Here is a 13,167-nt window from a genome sequence, read left to right as displayed (position 1 = left end):
TACCGCCCAGTTTAATACTGAATTCTGTATGGTCTCACATTAGCAAGGCAGGTCTCCTCTGGCTGCCTTGTTAGTGCCCTATGGGAAAGGCCCATGCTTAATATTTTGGCATCTTCTACAGTAGTAACTGGAATGTTGAGCACACAGCAGATGCTGTCTAGATACCCCTCCTCGTTGAACAAGATGGCCAGGAACAGAGGATGCTAAGCCTCCGTAGAAACTAGTATCACGTCGGGCACTTTGAGAAAGAAATCTTTGTAACGTGAATTTCTTCGATAGCGCAGAGAGCAGACCCCCCTCCTCCCTGCACAGGATCTGTTTAGTCCTAGTGGGAAAGGACTCATATATTTGCTATTAGGGTCTCCATTGCTACTTAGTGGAAACAATCCTTGAGTTTCCTGGCAACGAATTCTGTGTATGAGCTTGACCCCTGCTGTTTCTATAGTATGACAACTTTTAGGCATGTGGACTTTGGTTTATGATGGTCTAACTTGAAGAAGGAAAGTGTTTTCTTTACATTGTGTAAGGGAGCTAATTGTTATCTAGTGTCTACTACGTGCCGTGCCGGGAGATAAGTTTAGTGCTTGAAGATAGCACTTTATTCAACTCTCACAGTGGCCTTGGGGATACTGCTTTTTTCATTTCGTAAGAGAAGCTCAGAGCCGTGATGTGGCTTGGCCATGGTTACACAAACAGTAAGCAGTGAAGGTTGAATTTGAACCTAGGACTCCAGTCCAGAGTTATACTCTTCCCACTGGGTTATGCTGCTTCCTGTGTAACTACACGTTCATGGGTGATCAGGTGTGAACAGGTGGAGGGGAGAGAAGAGACCGTTTCACAGGAGGGGCAGTGACTGAAGCAGTGACCTTGGCAGGAGAGAATACTTGTGGGGGGGGTGAATAATAAGAAATAATCTTGAATTCTTCAGATTTGGCAGGATGACAGTATTCTGAAAAACTTAAGACTTCATGAAATGTCCTGGGAGCCACTGGAAAATTTTTTACTAGAGGAATGACATGATAAAATAATTAACCATCTATTGAGCACGTATTGCGTGCCATATTCTTTGTTGAAGCAAATTGTACATTGTTTCTGCTCTCATGAAACTTTTACTCTGAGGGGAGAAGATAGACCTTAAATAATCTTAAAATACTATATAATTACCACTGTGGAACATGCTTCAAAATATGTAAGAGCTATGAGAGGTTAAATGTAAGGCCTTCCCTAGTCTGAGGAAGTGACTTTGGAGTTGAGACTCAAAGGGATGAGAAAGGGTTAAATAAGTGAGAAGAGGACTCCATGCAGAGGAATAGTATATGCAAAGGCCCTGTGGCAGATGGAACTTGAGAGTTTGAAAAATTGAGGAGACAACCTTTTGGTGAGGCTGAGTAGAATGAAGGAGAGAGTTGGGGGAGGATATGGATGGAGAAGCAGACAAGAGCTAAATGTGTTCAGGACCTTACAGATAATTGAAAGACGCCAGTCTTGATCCAGTAAGGTGGCTGCGTGCTCCTTCGGTGGCAGTGGGTGATGTGCAGGGAGATGAAGATAAATGTGAAAGCTGCTAGGGACCGAGTGCTGATACTCCCTCTATTTCAGAAGAACAGGTAGAACTCAGAGGCGCCATCCTCCTATTGTGTTTGCAAGCTGTTGACACAACCTGGAAAGGTGAGGAGTTTTCCAAAGACTTGTCAGAGTGTGTGTTCTCTGGAAACTGACAGAGCCTACAGGCTGAGGGGCTAATTTTAATGGAAGTAACCTAGGTGGGTTTGTTAATTTTCTTCATTCCCTCGATGACCTGTCTGCATAGCGTGAAGGTGCTTTGATGTGACTAGGACAACAGAAGGATATTTTGTGCATAGCCAACCGTGAGAGGAATGCTGGTTTTGCAACAAGGAGGTGCAGGATGATGACAGGTGAGTTGTGTGGAAGGGGGAGATCAGAACAGGTGTGGCTTTTCCCACCTTCCCAAATGCAACCTTGTTTATCTAAGATTCATCTTTCTCCTAGCACAGAATTAACTGTTTTGAACTTGGGGTATTCAGAGTCCAAGGAAATTAAACAACCTGGCAAATTATTTGGTAGCTGGCACAGTGTGAGCCTCAGAGGAGGGGAGGAAGCACCTCCTTTTTGCTCTGATTGACTGAGTTTGTTGTTGTTCCCCTGGGGTTCCAGAAAAGTTGTGGTGCTTGCAGAGAGCCTTTTAGGTTCAAGTCCCAGGGCACATTCTGCCTGTGTAAATGGACGGGATGGGGGGTAGCCTCTCCCCTGCATGCAAATGATCTTTGTGTTGCCTTTATGGAGTTCTTTGCTGGCTCTGGGTTCTGTTCTGGGGGGACGAGTTGCCAGGACAGTGTGAATGCCATGGGAATTAGAATGGATCCCTGAGCCATCTGCACCCACTGCCTTTGGGTCCCTGAGTTCTCTGCATAGTGGCAGGCCGTCTCCATAGGGTGGACGGGGCCAGACACCGAGGAAGGTATGGGTGCTGACAGCCACCTTGGTGGTCCTTCTTACAGTCCTGGTGTCTGTGCTGTGGTGTTCAGCTATAGAGGGGAGGCCTCTGCTTCTGGGAGCACTGCCCACCCTGCGAGGGCTCGGACAAAGCCCTCAACCCATGGTTTGAGTCCTACAAGTGGAAATCATTGTCGGCACAGCCCTGAGTGCACAAGGATTGAGGGAGGGGAAGGGACAAAAGGGGGCCTGGATCCAGTTACCTCTGAATTAGCAGGCAGCTGATGAGCCAAGCAATCATGTTTAGCCCCCTCCTATGACGCTCAGTGCAGCCCCGTACTGCCGGGTCACCCAGTCCTGCCCCTGAGGGGAGGGCCGCTCATGTCCCACCGCGACTTCCTGTGGCGAGCCAGCGCCCTGCTTCCTCCTGCCCCAGAGCGTGCTGTCCCCAGTTACCCACCTCAGATCAGGGGACGGACTGAACTTGAAATAGAGGGATGGGATCTTACCCTGGGGCTTTGAAAAGTGTCTGGTGGTCCCTCCTAGGAAAGCATCCGGTCCGTGAGCCGGTTCATTTTGTAGAGAATGCTGTCTTGGAGCAGAGAGAGTGGTCAAAGCAAGAAGAGGTAGGACTATTTCCTGTTAACAGAAGGAAAAGTGGATGCATCTTTCAGAGTTGGAAGTAGCCACGGAGAAGAGCAGTTTGGGGGACTGTCAGGGGCAAGCACTTGGGTGCAGGGTGTAGGAGCAGAACCAGGAAGTGGTGGGTGCACAGCCAAAGAACTCGGATCCGCCCTCCAGCAAGAAAACAAAACTGTGCTTTTGACAGTAGGGGCCATATAAAAGGGAAATTGGATATCAAAGGATGTTTTAAGAAGAGCTTTGGACGTCAGGGAATGGAGCGGAGGGAATACAGAGCAGAAACAAAAAGCTTGGGAGGCCAGAGGTCCTCAGCTGTGGCCCTGACAGTTGGGGCGGCCAAGGCCAGAACTCACAGTGGGAAGCAGAGCTTTTGTTTAGTTATTTTAAAGGAAGGATGTTTACAGGCCTCTCAAGGAAGAGGAGAGATGAGATTTCACCGTCTGTGTGACTTGAGTCTGTCATTGGCAACACTGAACATGTCAAGTTGGTTGGGTTGAGGAGGAGGCTTCTCCTGTGGAAACCCCAGGGCTGGAGTTCTGCACCCTGCTGCACAACTGTTGACGAGGGTGAGTGGTTCTCTCAAGCACCCGCTTTCTTCAGTGAGGTCAGGACCTGGACTAGGGTATAGGACCTTGTGACGAGGTCTAGAAGAAATGTATGGGCAGCTTGTGCCAGGACTAGGACTCGAGGAGACAATCTGGGGCTTGTTACCGAGCATTCTCAACTGCAGCTCCTATCCCAGATGTGTGCCTGGGAGATGGCTTGGGAGTTGGGCCTGCTACCACTTTCCCCAGTGGGCTAGGTTAGCTTTGAGAATGCATAAACCCACAGGCGCATATCGTCTTTCTGTCTCACTGCCATTTTGAATCCATCACCCAAGACCTTGAAGGTCCCCCCCAACATTCCTAATAAACCTGTCCGCCATCCCCAGTCTGGCCCAGACCCCAAGGATTTCAGGGGCCCTCTGGCTGGCCTCCTGCTGTTGCTCTTACTCCCCACCTTTTCTCCCACTGAGATACAGCAGGGAGTGTTCTTTTTGAAGTACAGATCTGGTTCTGTCCCTGTCCTGCTTGGAAGGCTTTCTTTTAATCTGAAGATAAAATTTAAAACTTCTAGACAGGTCAACAAAAGCCTTGCATGGTTTTATTTTGTTATTTTAAAGGAAGAATGCATAATGGATACTTAGGAACAGGGGGAGAGGAGATTTCCACAGTTACTCCTGCTTCACCTTTCCTATTGCTAAATTTTAACCACACTGATCTATCCATTTCCTGAATGCATCAAGCTCTTTCCCACCTCAGGGCCTTTGCATATGTTGTTAACACTGCCGAGAAACCGAACTTCTCATTCTTTCTCCTTTCTCCCTCCTCTCTCCCCCTGGCTAATTTCTACTCATCCCTCTAGTCTCAGAGTAACTAGAATCCTTTCCTCAGTGTCTCCTGGTCTCTCAGGACCCTTACTTACCCTTCCATTCAGTTTCTCGCGATTTGCAATTGGCTACAATTTGTGTGGCTATTCAATGTCTGTCTTTTCCATTAACCATAAACATCCTAAGAGGAGGTGCCTACCTGTTTTAGTCATCTCGATGTATCTAGTGCACTTTAAATATTGATTGAATAAAAAAATGATTGAAGGGATACATTACAGCATATTACTGTGTCCCAGTTTGTGCGTCCATGTAAATGAATTTAAGCCTTTATTCATTATCTAATCTTTTCATACTGCCAACATTTAAGGAGTGGTGAGTGTGCGCAAGCCCAGAAAAGGCATGTTTCCTGTCTTCAAGAGGACTGGTGGAAGTAACAGTCTTAGAATAAGCTAGTATCCCACACGGTAGAAGACTTAACTAGAAGACTTAACGGGGATGCTAGTAGACTTGTAAACAAGGGCTGGGTGCACAGTCTCTGTCCTGGTATTCCAGGTGGGTTGTTAAGTATGATTTCTAAAATTAAAGCTGGTACAAGTCTGTGTACCAGGAAAGTGATCAACCATTGCCACATTTCATCAAAAGGCATTAGCCTAAACTGTAAGGAGCATAAGATAAGCTGTGATCTAGTTAATTGTCACATGAGGGCACGTGCTGGTGGTGACAGATCATGTGAGGGCCGGTAAGGAATATTGAAAACCAGAGCCTGGGAGAGCAGGAGTGTGTCCTTGACCCCTCACCCTTTGAGGGAATGGAGACTCTCCTTCCAAATGAATGGTGCCCCACTTTCCAGATACGGGCGGCCCTGGAGTAGAGAAGGGCAATCCATTCTGCTTCCTTCCCATAGAACCCCAGTTCTTCTAGCTTTTCCAAATGCTGTTACCAGTTGGGAGACATTTAAGAATTGACCACTCTTACTGTGCGATGGGGAGAAGAAAGAGGGTAACTTCTAGCTCTTTTGAATTCTGCCTGTAATGTAACGTGATTGATGACTTTATTGGAGTTAGTAAATGAAACACGATCCTTCCTATTTAAATCATGTATGACAAGAGATAATAGTACTGAATCGAAGTTTGCATTTCTAGGATTCTCTTCACTAACTCTAGAAAAATGACCTTGAGATAGTTACCTGAGAATGTCCTCCGAACAGGTTCCCTTCACCTAAGGGTAGAAGGCTTTGAACTTTATTTCCTGACTTGATGAGTATTTCATGATAAACCGGTTCTGGCCCATTAACTTCATTTCTCAAAACACAGGTTTTAAAAGTGTTTTCTAAAGGAGTTGCCACTAAAAAGGGAGTGAATCCAACTTGCTGGAAATAAAAATAGAGCTGGACATGGAACACAATCTTGATGAAAAAAAATTTTTTGTAGGGGTGTGTGTGTTAGTTTTCAATAATAACATTATATAAATAACAAGCAACATGTTTCTGGTGAACAGCCCAATGTCCACTATTAGGAATTCCTGTGAAGAGCCTGCCCTCCTGTTCTCCTTGTATCTTTTCTAATTTATCTAGAAAATTAAACTAGCGAGGTAATGCTCCAAGAAAGCCGTCCCCTCCCTGCTGGGGATTTAGTGGAAGACATGATAGACTGTCTTGTTGGGGAGAACAGTAGCCCACACTTACGGGGGCTCACGTACAGGCAGTCCCCAACTTATGATGGTTCAGCTTAGCATTTCCGACTACCACAGTGCCAAAGCGATACACGTTCGGTAGAAACTCGACTTCGCAGTTTGAGTTCTCTTCTTCACTTTCAGTACAGTATTGAATAAATTACATGAGCTATGCAGCAGTTCGTTGTGAAACAGGCTTTGCGTTAATGTTACCCAGTCGTAGACTAGTGTAAGTGTGCTGAGCACCTTTCGGGCAGGTTAGGCCGGGCTATCCTGTTCGGTAGGTTACGTGCATTCAATGCATTTTTGACTTTTGATACTTTCAGCCTACGGTGAGTTTATTGGGATGTAACCCGTCGTAAGTTGAGGAAGATCCATACGGATAGATGTATGCAAAATGAAGTCGTGCAAATCCAGCACGGGCAAGTTATGAACTGGAACTCCGTCGTGGGATTCCCTTTTGTGGGGTGTGGCCTCATTCAAGGACTCTCCAACTCCCGTTTCTGTTTGAGTAAACAGGCAGGTGTGAGTGGTCACAGGGGTAAATCATTATTAGGTGTGTTTTTGAGATTTGGGGAGTGATTCTTTCAGAGCTTTTTAAAATCGACACTATATGAAAGATAAATTTTCCCCACAGATGTTTCAGCTAATTGTTCCTTCTAGGTAAAGAATGGCCCCATTTCTTGGTCTGTCTGATGATGACTTTTCATTTTCTGCCATAAACTAACCTAATTTGCAAATGAAAAATTTCACGGAAGCATAGGTTGCCTGCAAGGGAATTATAGCCCTGCACCTTTGGAAGTGTTCAGAACACATGATTGCATTTTAAACAAAAGACTTATGATCTTAATTCACAGTTAAAATAACAATTGCTCCTAAGTGGTACTTATTATTTTAAAAAGTTTAGACATTCCAATAACAGTAATCAAGAGGAGTTAGGTTCACTTAAAAGCAAAGCAAAGGAGTAATTGTGAAAACTTGCTTAGTATTTCCTGTTTGTAGAAGGAGGTTTTCCTCAAATCACACCATATTCCCTTGTTGATACATTTCACTGTTGGCCTTTTTTAGGTAGTTGGAGACTAGAAGCCCTTTACAGCTTGGTGTCAAGCATAGGAGCACCAATTCTCTTCCAAGCCCAGTGAGTCCCAGGGAGCTTAGTGAAAGCAAACAGGATTTAGACCAGGCAAAGGACTCGGGTTCGAATCTAAGTTTCTACATTTACTGACTTTGCCTGGAAGGTTGTTTGCTTTGGGTATCAATTTTCTCAAATCTGAAGTAAGAACTACAATGCGAAGGCTTTGGGGCGCCTGGGTGGCTCAGGCGGTTAAGCGCCTGCCTTCGGTTCAGGTCATGATCTCAGGGTCCTGGGATCGAGCCCCACATTGGGCTCCCTGGTCAGCGGGGAGTCTGCTTCTCCTCTTCCTCTCCCTCTGCCCCAAATTGCACTCGTGCTCGCCCTCTCTCTCTCTCAAATAAATATAAAATCTTAAAAAAAAATGTAGAGGCTTTTTGTGTGGACCGAGGGGATCTCTTATTCCATGGCCACAACAGTACCAGGCAAATGAAAGGAATAGTGTATCATGCTTAATACTTGTTACAGCCCTTGTGGTTTAGGGCAGATAAAGTGATTAATAGCCCAGATAGATTTATTTAAAATTTTTAAAAAAAGCCAAGTCAGTTATACAAGGAGAGCTTCTACTTTTGTTGGCTCTTTTCTGCCAAGTCAGTTATACAAGGAGAGCTTCTACTTTTGTTGGCTCTTTTCTGCTTTAGAACTTTATTTTATCTATTTATTCCAAAGATATTTATGGAACTCTTATTTATTGACTGCCTGTGTCCTAGGCACTGAAGATAAAATGTAACGGAGGAGACAGACGCCCTGCTGAAGGAGTTTACTGTCAGTTTACTGTCAGAGGGGAAGAAGTTGGGAAGTCTCAGAGGAGCTGGGAGGGGTGGGTGGCCGTAGTGAGGGAAGGGGAGCAGGTGGTCGGCAGTGAGGTCCGAGAAAGCTGGGACAAGTGGGCCTTATGATTTAGTGGAAAGGGTTTGGATTTTTTTTTTTTTTTTAAGATTTTATTTATTTGAGAGAAAGAGAGAAAACGAGCAGGGGGAGGAACAGAGGGAGAGGGACAAGCAGACTCCATGCTCAGGGCTGAGCCCAACATGGGGGCTCAACGCATTGACTCTGAGATCATGACCAGAGCCGAGATCAAGAGTCGGACGCCCAAGCAACTGAGCCACGCAGGTGCCTCAAGGGTTGGGATTTTATTCCCGGTCTGTGGCAGTTCGTTTTACTTACTTCGCATGCAGAAAGTCCTTCAAAGTTCAGATGTTGAGCTGCAGCTGCAGACAGCACAAGTCGGGAGCCTCTGTTACTCGTTCCCTGCTTATCCCCACTTAGCAGTTTTGCCTGTCTTTCCGGACCCTGCCCCAGCCCACTTCACCAGAGGACCCTCCAGTCTTCCCTTTGTAACCTCCCCCCTCCTGTTTGCCTTTGCCTTTTATGGTGCTTCTCACATTCTGCTTTGCTTTAAATTCCTGGTGCTGGTCCCCTGGTAGAGGGGGAGCCTTGGGATGCCAGGGCCGTATGTTACTCACGTTTGCGTTTGCATCCATCGCCGTGCACAGGTGCCTTCTGCATGGGAGATGCCCAATAAATATTTATTGAGTTGAAATAACTCAAATCCGGATATGAGACTAGCAGGGAATAGTTTTCCAAAGCATCGCATGGGAGAGAAGCTGATCCGAGAGCACAATGGGAAATGTATCCTAAGCACCCACAAAATAGTTTCATTCTTTCATTTGTATTTACATTCCAAGGAACTTAATGGGTCCACTATAGATGGTTTCATTTACTAGATGGATTGGTTTGAGAGGATTGTCAACCCGTAAACTTTCACAATTAAATTCCACTTCAAAGGAGGGCGTTTTACCCATTTTGAAAATTCTATACAATTCTACATAATGCATAATTACAAAACTTCAAACAATGAAGAAAATACATAAAGTAAAAAAATTAAAATCAGCCTGTCATCTCCCCAATACCACCCTCCCTTAGAGGCAATGATTGCTAATTCTTCTTTGTTTATTCTTCCAGAATTTCTCACCTGACCCATTTCCCTTTGTCTATATCAGTGCCTACAGATCTGCTGCTTTTTGTTAACGACTGCACCGTCTTCCCCAGTGTGGTGTATTATCTTACATTTCCCTACTGAGATCTGTCGACATTGCTTCCAATTTCTTGCTATTACAGCAAACTCTACGCACATTATTACGCCACCCAAATGGCATGTTTAGCTTAGTCAAAATAGGAGCAGCTTCTCCATTTCTAACATTTTTGACTACCCACTGTTTGGCACTTCGTTTCCATCATTTCCCAGACCACACAAAAATAAATTAGATATTGCCTGTGCTGTCAAGGAGCTCACAGTCTGGTGGGGACATTTGGCTCCACATAACTAACCGTCCACAGGAGTGGAAGCTAGACTCTATAAAGACGTGTGAGGTATCCCCGAGCTTCCTGAGTGAGACTCACGAGACGGGCTGGTGGGTGTCAGAAAAGGCTTCGTCCAAGAGGAGCTGGGCCAGAAGGCAGGGAGGTGGTCCGGAGAAGGGCCTTCTGGGACAGAGAAATGCACCAGCCAAAATGCAGGATGTCGGGAGAGGGGAAAGAAGAAGAACTGGGACTGTAGCGGTGAGCCAGGACCAAATCGCCAAGGCCTTGGTGCTCTATGCAGGGACCTGACGGAAACCTCTGACTGGGGAAGCGTTGGGAGTTTTTCCTGAGTCGCTGTCTCACTCCGCTGCATTTGATGCGATTGTGCAAGACATACTGCATATGCACATCCCTGGCATAATGAGCTGTTTCGGAAAACCTTTTCCTGCTATTTCAAAGAAGCCTTTGCTAATAAGCCAGTTGGAGAGTGGAGTTGCTCTTACAGTACACCGTGCTTTCCAGCAGGACAGCCCCTGGGTTCTGGTGACCTTGCAGCTGGGCTAACATCTTTCCTGCTCTCTCCCCACTCCCGCCCTCCTCTAGCTCTGTGTGGAGACTGTGCAGAAGGGCCGAGCATCTTTTGTGGATTCTGCACATAAATGGATAGGATTGGTCCCCAAGGATGTCAGCTTGGCAACCTTTAGAGTGTGAAATCCATTTAAAAAAGGGATCAGGAAAAGAAAATCAGAAAGAACAGGAGAAGACTGTTTAGATGGGGTGGTTTATACAGTTAGTGGGTTTAATTTTTATTTCCTGGAAAGGGTTTGAGAGAAAGACATGTAAGGTAAATTCTCCTGTGAAGCGCTTATAGAATTGCTACTCCATCAGCAAGGAAAGCGCAGACCAGGGCATAAGTACTGTGAATTTAAAGCAACCTTGGATTAAATTCCTCAGGTAAGCCTGCTAGTCATGTCTCCCCAGTGCATATTTATCCAGATGTCCTTTTGGGATGGGACAGGACCGATTTTTAATGACTCTGAACTGCCTTCCCCAGGCATCGGAGGCTGCGTTTTGCTGACTGCGGGAGCTCTTTGTGTGAGCTCCCGGGCTGCTGTGTGTAAGAGAGATTCAGCTCTCTCCCCGTGTCCCTGTGAGCTTGCGCATGTCAGTTTCCCCATCTCTGAAATGGGGATTATAACCTTTGCTGCAACAGATAATTTTGTTAAGAAAAATAAAGATTTATGGTTTTAAAATATGCATGTCTAAAATAGCTTCTGGTGCTATTTGGCTGTCTTTGCCTGAATTTCTCTGTGCCTGTAAGTGAGATTCAGCATTTTCTTGTGGACTGTGAATTGTTGCTACTAAATGAGCTTGTCAGTCTCTGCTAAAGAACACACTGTCCTTGGATTTACCCCACACTGCCTTGCTTTGTGCGCTTATACCGGCGTGCTAAATACGGAATGTGCCCAATTCTGATTTTCCCCCCAAAGGCTGCATCTCCACTAGGGATACTGGTGTACACAGCCACTGCCCAGAGCCGTGTAGAAGCCTGGGGAGCCTTCAGACCTGGCTCTGCTGCTGCAGACACCCCCCCCCCCGATTTGGGTGTGGGCATGGGCGAGGTGCTGCCCGCTGGTCTCGAGTTCTCATCTGCACAGTCTCACTCTGGGACTCCTCAAGAAGAGCCAGTCTTTTGCTACTTTAACTTCTCTCACTTGGCATTGCATTCTTGGAGTTTTTCTTTGTGTCTTGTGATTCATAATTCCAAACCTTCTGGTTATTATAAAATAAGCAACAGGAACAATCCAGATGCCTTTGGGGTCTATCTCCTCATTCTGAGGACCAGGTCTTTGGTGTGAAAGGTGGAAGTTCCCCTGATTTTTGGGCAATAATACTTTGTGTCCCAGGGGACTTCTGGGTGTTCAGGGCTTCTCCGGGCTGCCTTCAGGGGCGAGGTGGAGACAGAAAATAATGGACCCTGGATCCGCAAGCCCCTAACACTCCATGCAAACAAGCATCCTTATTTGTGATCTGATTTGCCTGCAGGATTTTGCATAAGATTTAAGAAAATTGTTCTGCTTTAAAAAAAAAAAAAAGTGTTTGAAACCTCTAGTTCATGAGCTCTGTGAATTCATATTCTTGCACAGCCTTGGCGCAGTCTTCTCTCATTCTTCATGAAATTGGAAAATGCATTTGTCACGGAGGCCCAGCCCTCAGACTGAGTTGATATTTACAGAGTTGCCAGGATTCCTCAAATGGGTAGCCATCAACCTTGTTTAGTTGTATGCAAAGTCTTTTTCTTAGTGGTTTTGCCTCTGGCTTCCTTTAAAATCATTAGTACCTGTCCTTAAAAACTCTTTTCAGAAAATAAGTCTTTAAAAGGTGCTCTCTTTTTTAAAAAATAAATATAAAAGTGTTTTTGTGGTAAACAAATTTCTATTATAAGTGTCTAGTAATTGCTTGGAAACTTCCTCTTACGACGCTGCATATCCTGGTCTTCCCTGCCCTTCAGAAATGTCCACCATTCTCTTATGGGGCATTCTGATGGATCCCTGGACAAGCCAGTTCAGTCCCCCTCTCCAGACCACTGGAAAAAATCTTTTGGCAATGAGGACCTGACCATTGACTCCCCTGATCATTGCTTCACGCCGAAAGGGCAGTCTGTCCGTCCATGCCCGGAATTCCCTTCTTCCTTCAGTAACCTTTATTCAGAGCCTGTGGTGTTCAGGCATTGTTCTGGGCCCTGAAGAATCAAATAAGAGCCCTGAGGGGCACACAGCGCCTTCTGCCTGGAATCCTCTTCTCTGCTTGGAGAAATATGGGCTCCTTGTTCAATGACCACCTCAAACAGCACCTTTTGTGAATTCCTCACCTAGGCAAGGGAGCACCTTTTCCTTGTTTTGCAGGCTCTTCACATGTCTGTCCATTTTTCTACATCAGGATTATGGTAGCTCGTTGTCTGTCGGGGGACTCTGTCTCTGCAGGGCACCGGCTGGGTCATGTTAGTCCTCGTATCCCCAGCATCTGGTCCAGCTCCAGGTACCTACTAGCTCTTCAAAGAATATTTCCTTTTTTTTTTCCCTGATTTTTTCTATTTGGGCTGGAAATGACTTATCCCTTCTCTTTATGACATTTATTTCTTTCCACTTTTAAAATAGTTGTTTGTATAATGGTCTCCTCTTTCCCACTGGAGCGCGAGCTCCCAGAGGCTGGTCCCTTGTCTGATTCACCTTTGTCCTCCTCACAGACCCATAAGCATACACCGTGCTCGATGCGTTTTATGGGCCTGGGCACATCCCGTTTCAAGGAGCTGGCGTGACTGCGGGGGCGGCTCCTTTTCTCATTCCTGGAGCTGCATTCCTGGTTTGTCCTGTCTCCAGTGGGTGGACATCATCTGGGGATGGAGCCGAGAAAAGGCTGGACCCTGTCCTGGGGACTCATAAAATAGACCAGACACCGACAGCTGAAATATCTGCTCTCTGGATTCGGCTCGTTTATGTCTTGTAGGCATATTTGATTGGAGTGGGCCGGAGGAAAATACCACTCTGAGGTCAGTTTAATGGTCTAGATCTTCCTTCCTGTCCCTGGAGGGTGA

General features: G+C 45.9%; 1 protein-coding gene and 1 long non-coding RNA gene across 4 annotated transcripts in view; both read left to right on the top strand.

Moving 5' to 3' along the window:
* RORA (RAR related orphan receptor A) overlaps positions 1–13,167 on the top strand; it is a 1,262,587-nt gene that overhangs the window by 688,278 nt on the left and 561,142 nt on the right. The gene's annotated exons all lie outside the window — the stretch shown is intronic.
* LOC148107039 (uncharacterized) overlaps positions 1–13,167 on the top strand; it is a 75,424-nt gene that overhangs the window by 41,602 nt on the left and 20,655 nt on the right. The window contains exon 1 of the long non-coding RNA XR_015723207.1: positions 1–13,122. This exon is cut by the window's left edge and continues 41,602 nt beyond it. This is a non-coding gene — a long non-coding RNA (uncharacterized LOC148107039). The remainder of the gene's footprint in view (positions 13,123–13,167) is intronic.

The sequence above is a fragment of the Ursus americanus genome, chromosome 36 (genome assembly GCF_024610735.1).
Source record: "Ursus americanus isolate L20-20 chromosome 36, mUrsAme1.1.p, whole genome shotgun sequence".
In the NCBI taxonomy this organism is placed as follows: domain Eukaryota; kingdom Metazoa; phylum Chordata; class Mammalia; order Carnivora; family Ursidae; genus Ursus; species Ursus americanus.
Note: the sequence above shows the minus strand (reverse complement) of the source record. Positions and strands in the feature narration are given on the sequence as shown.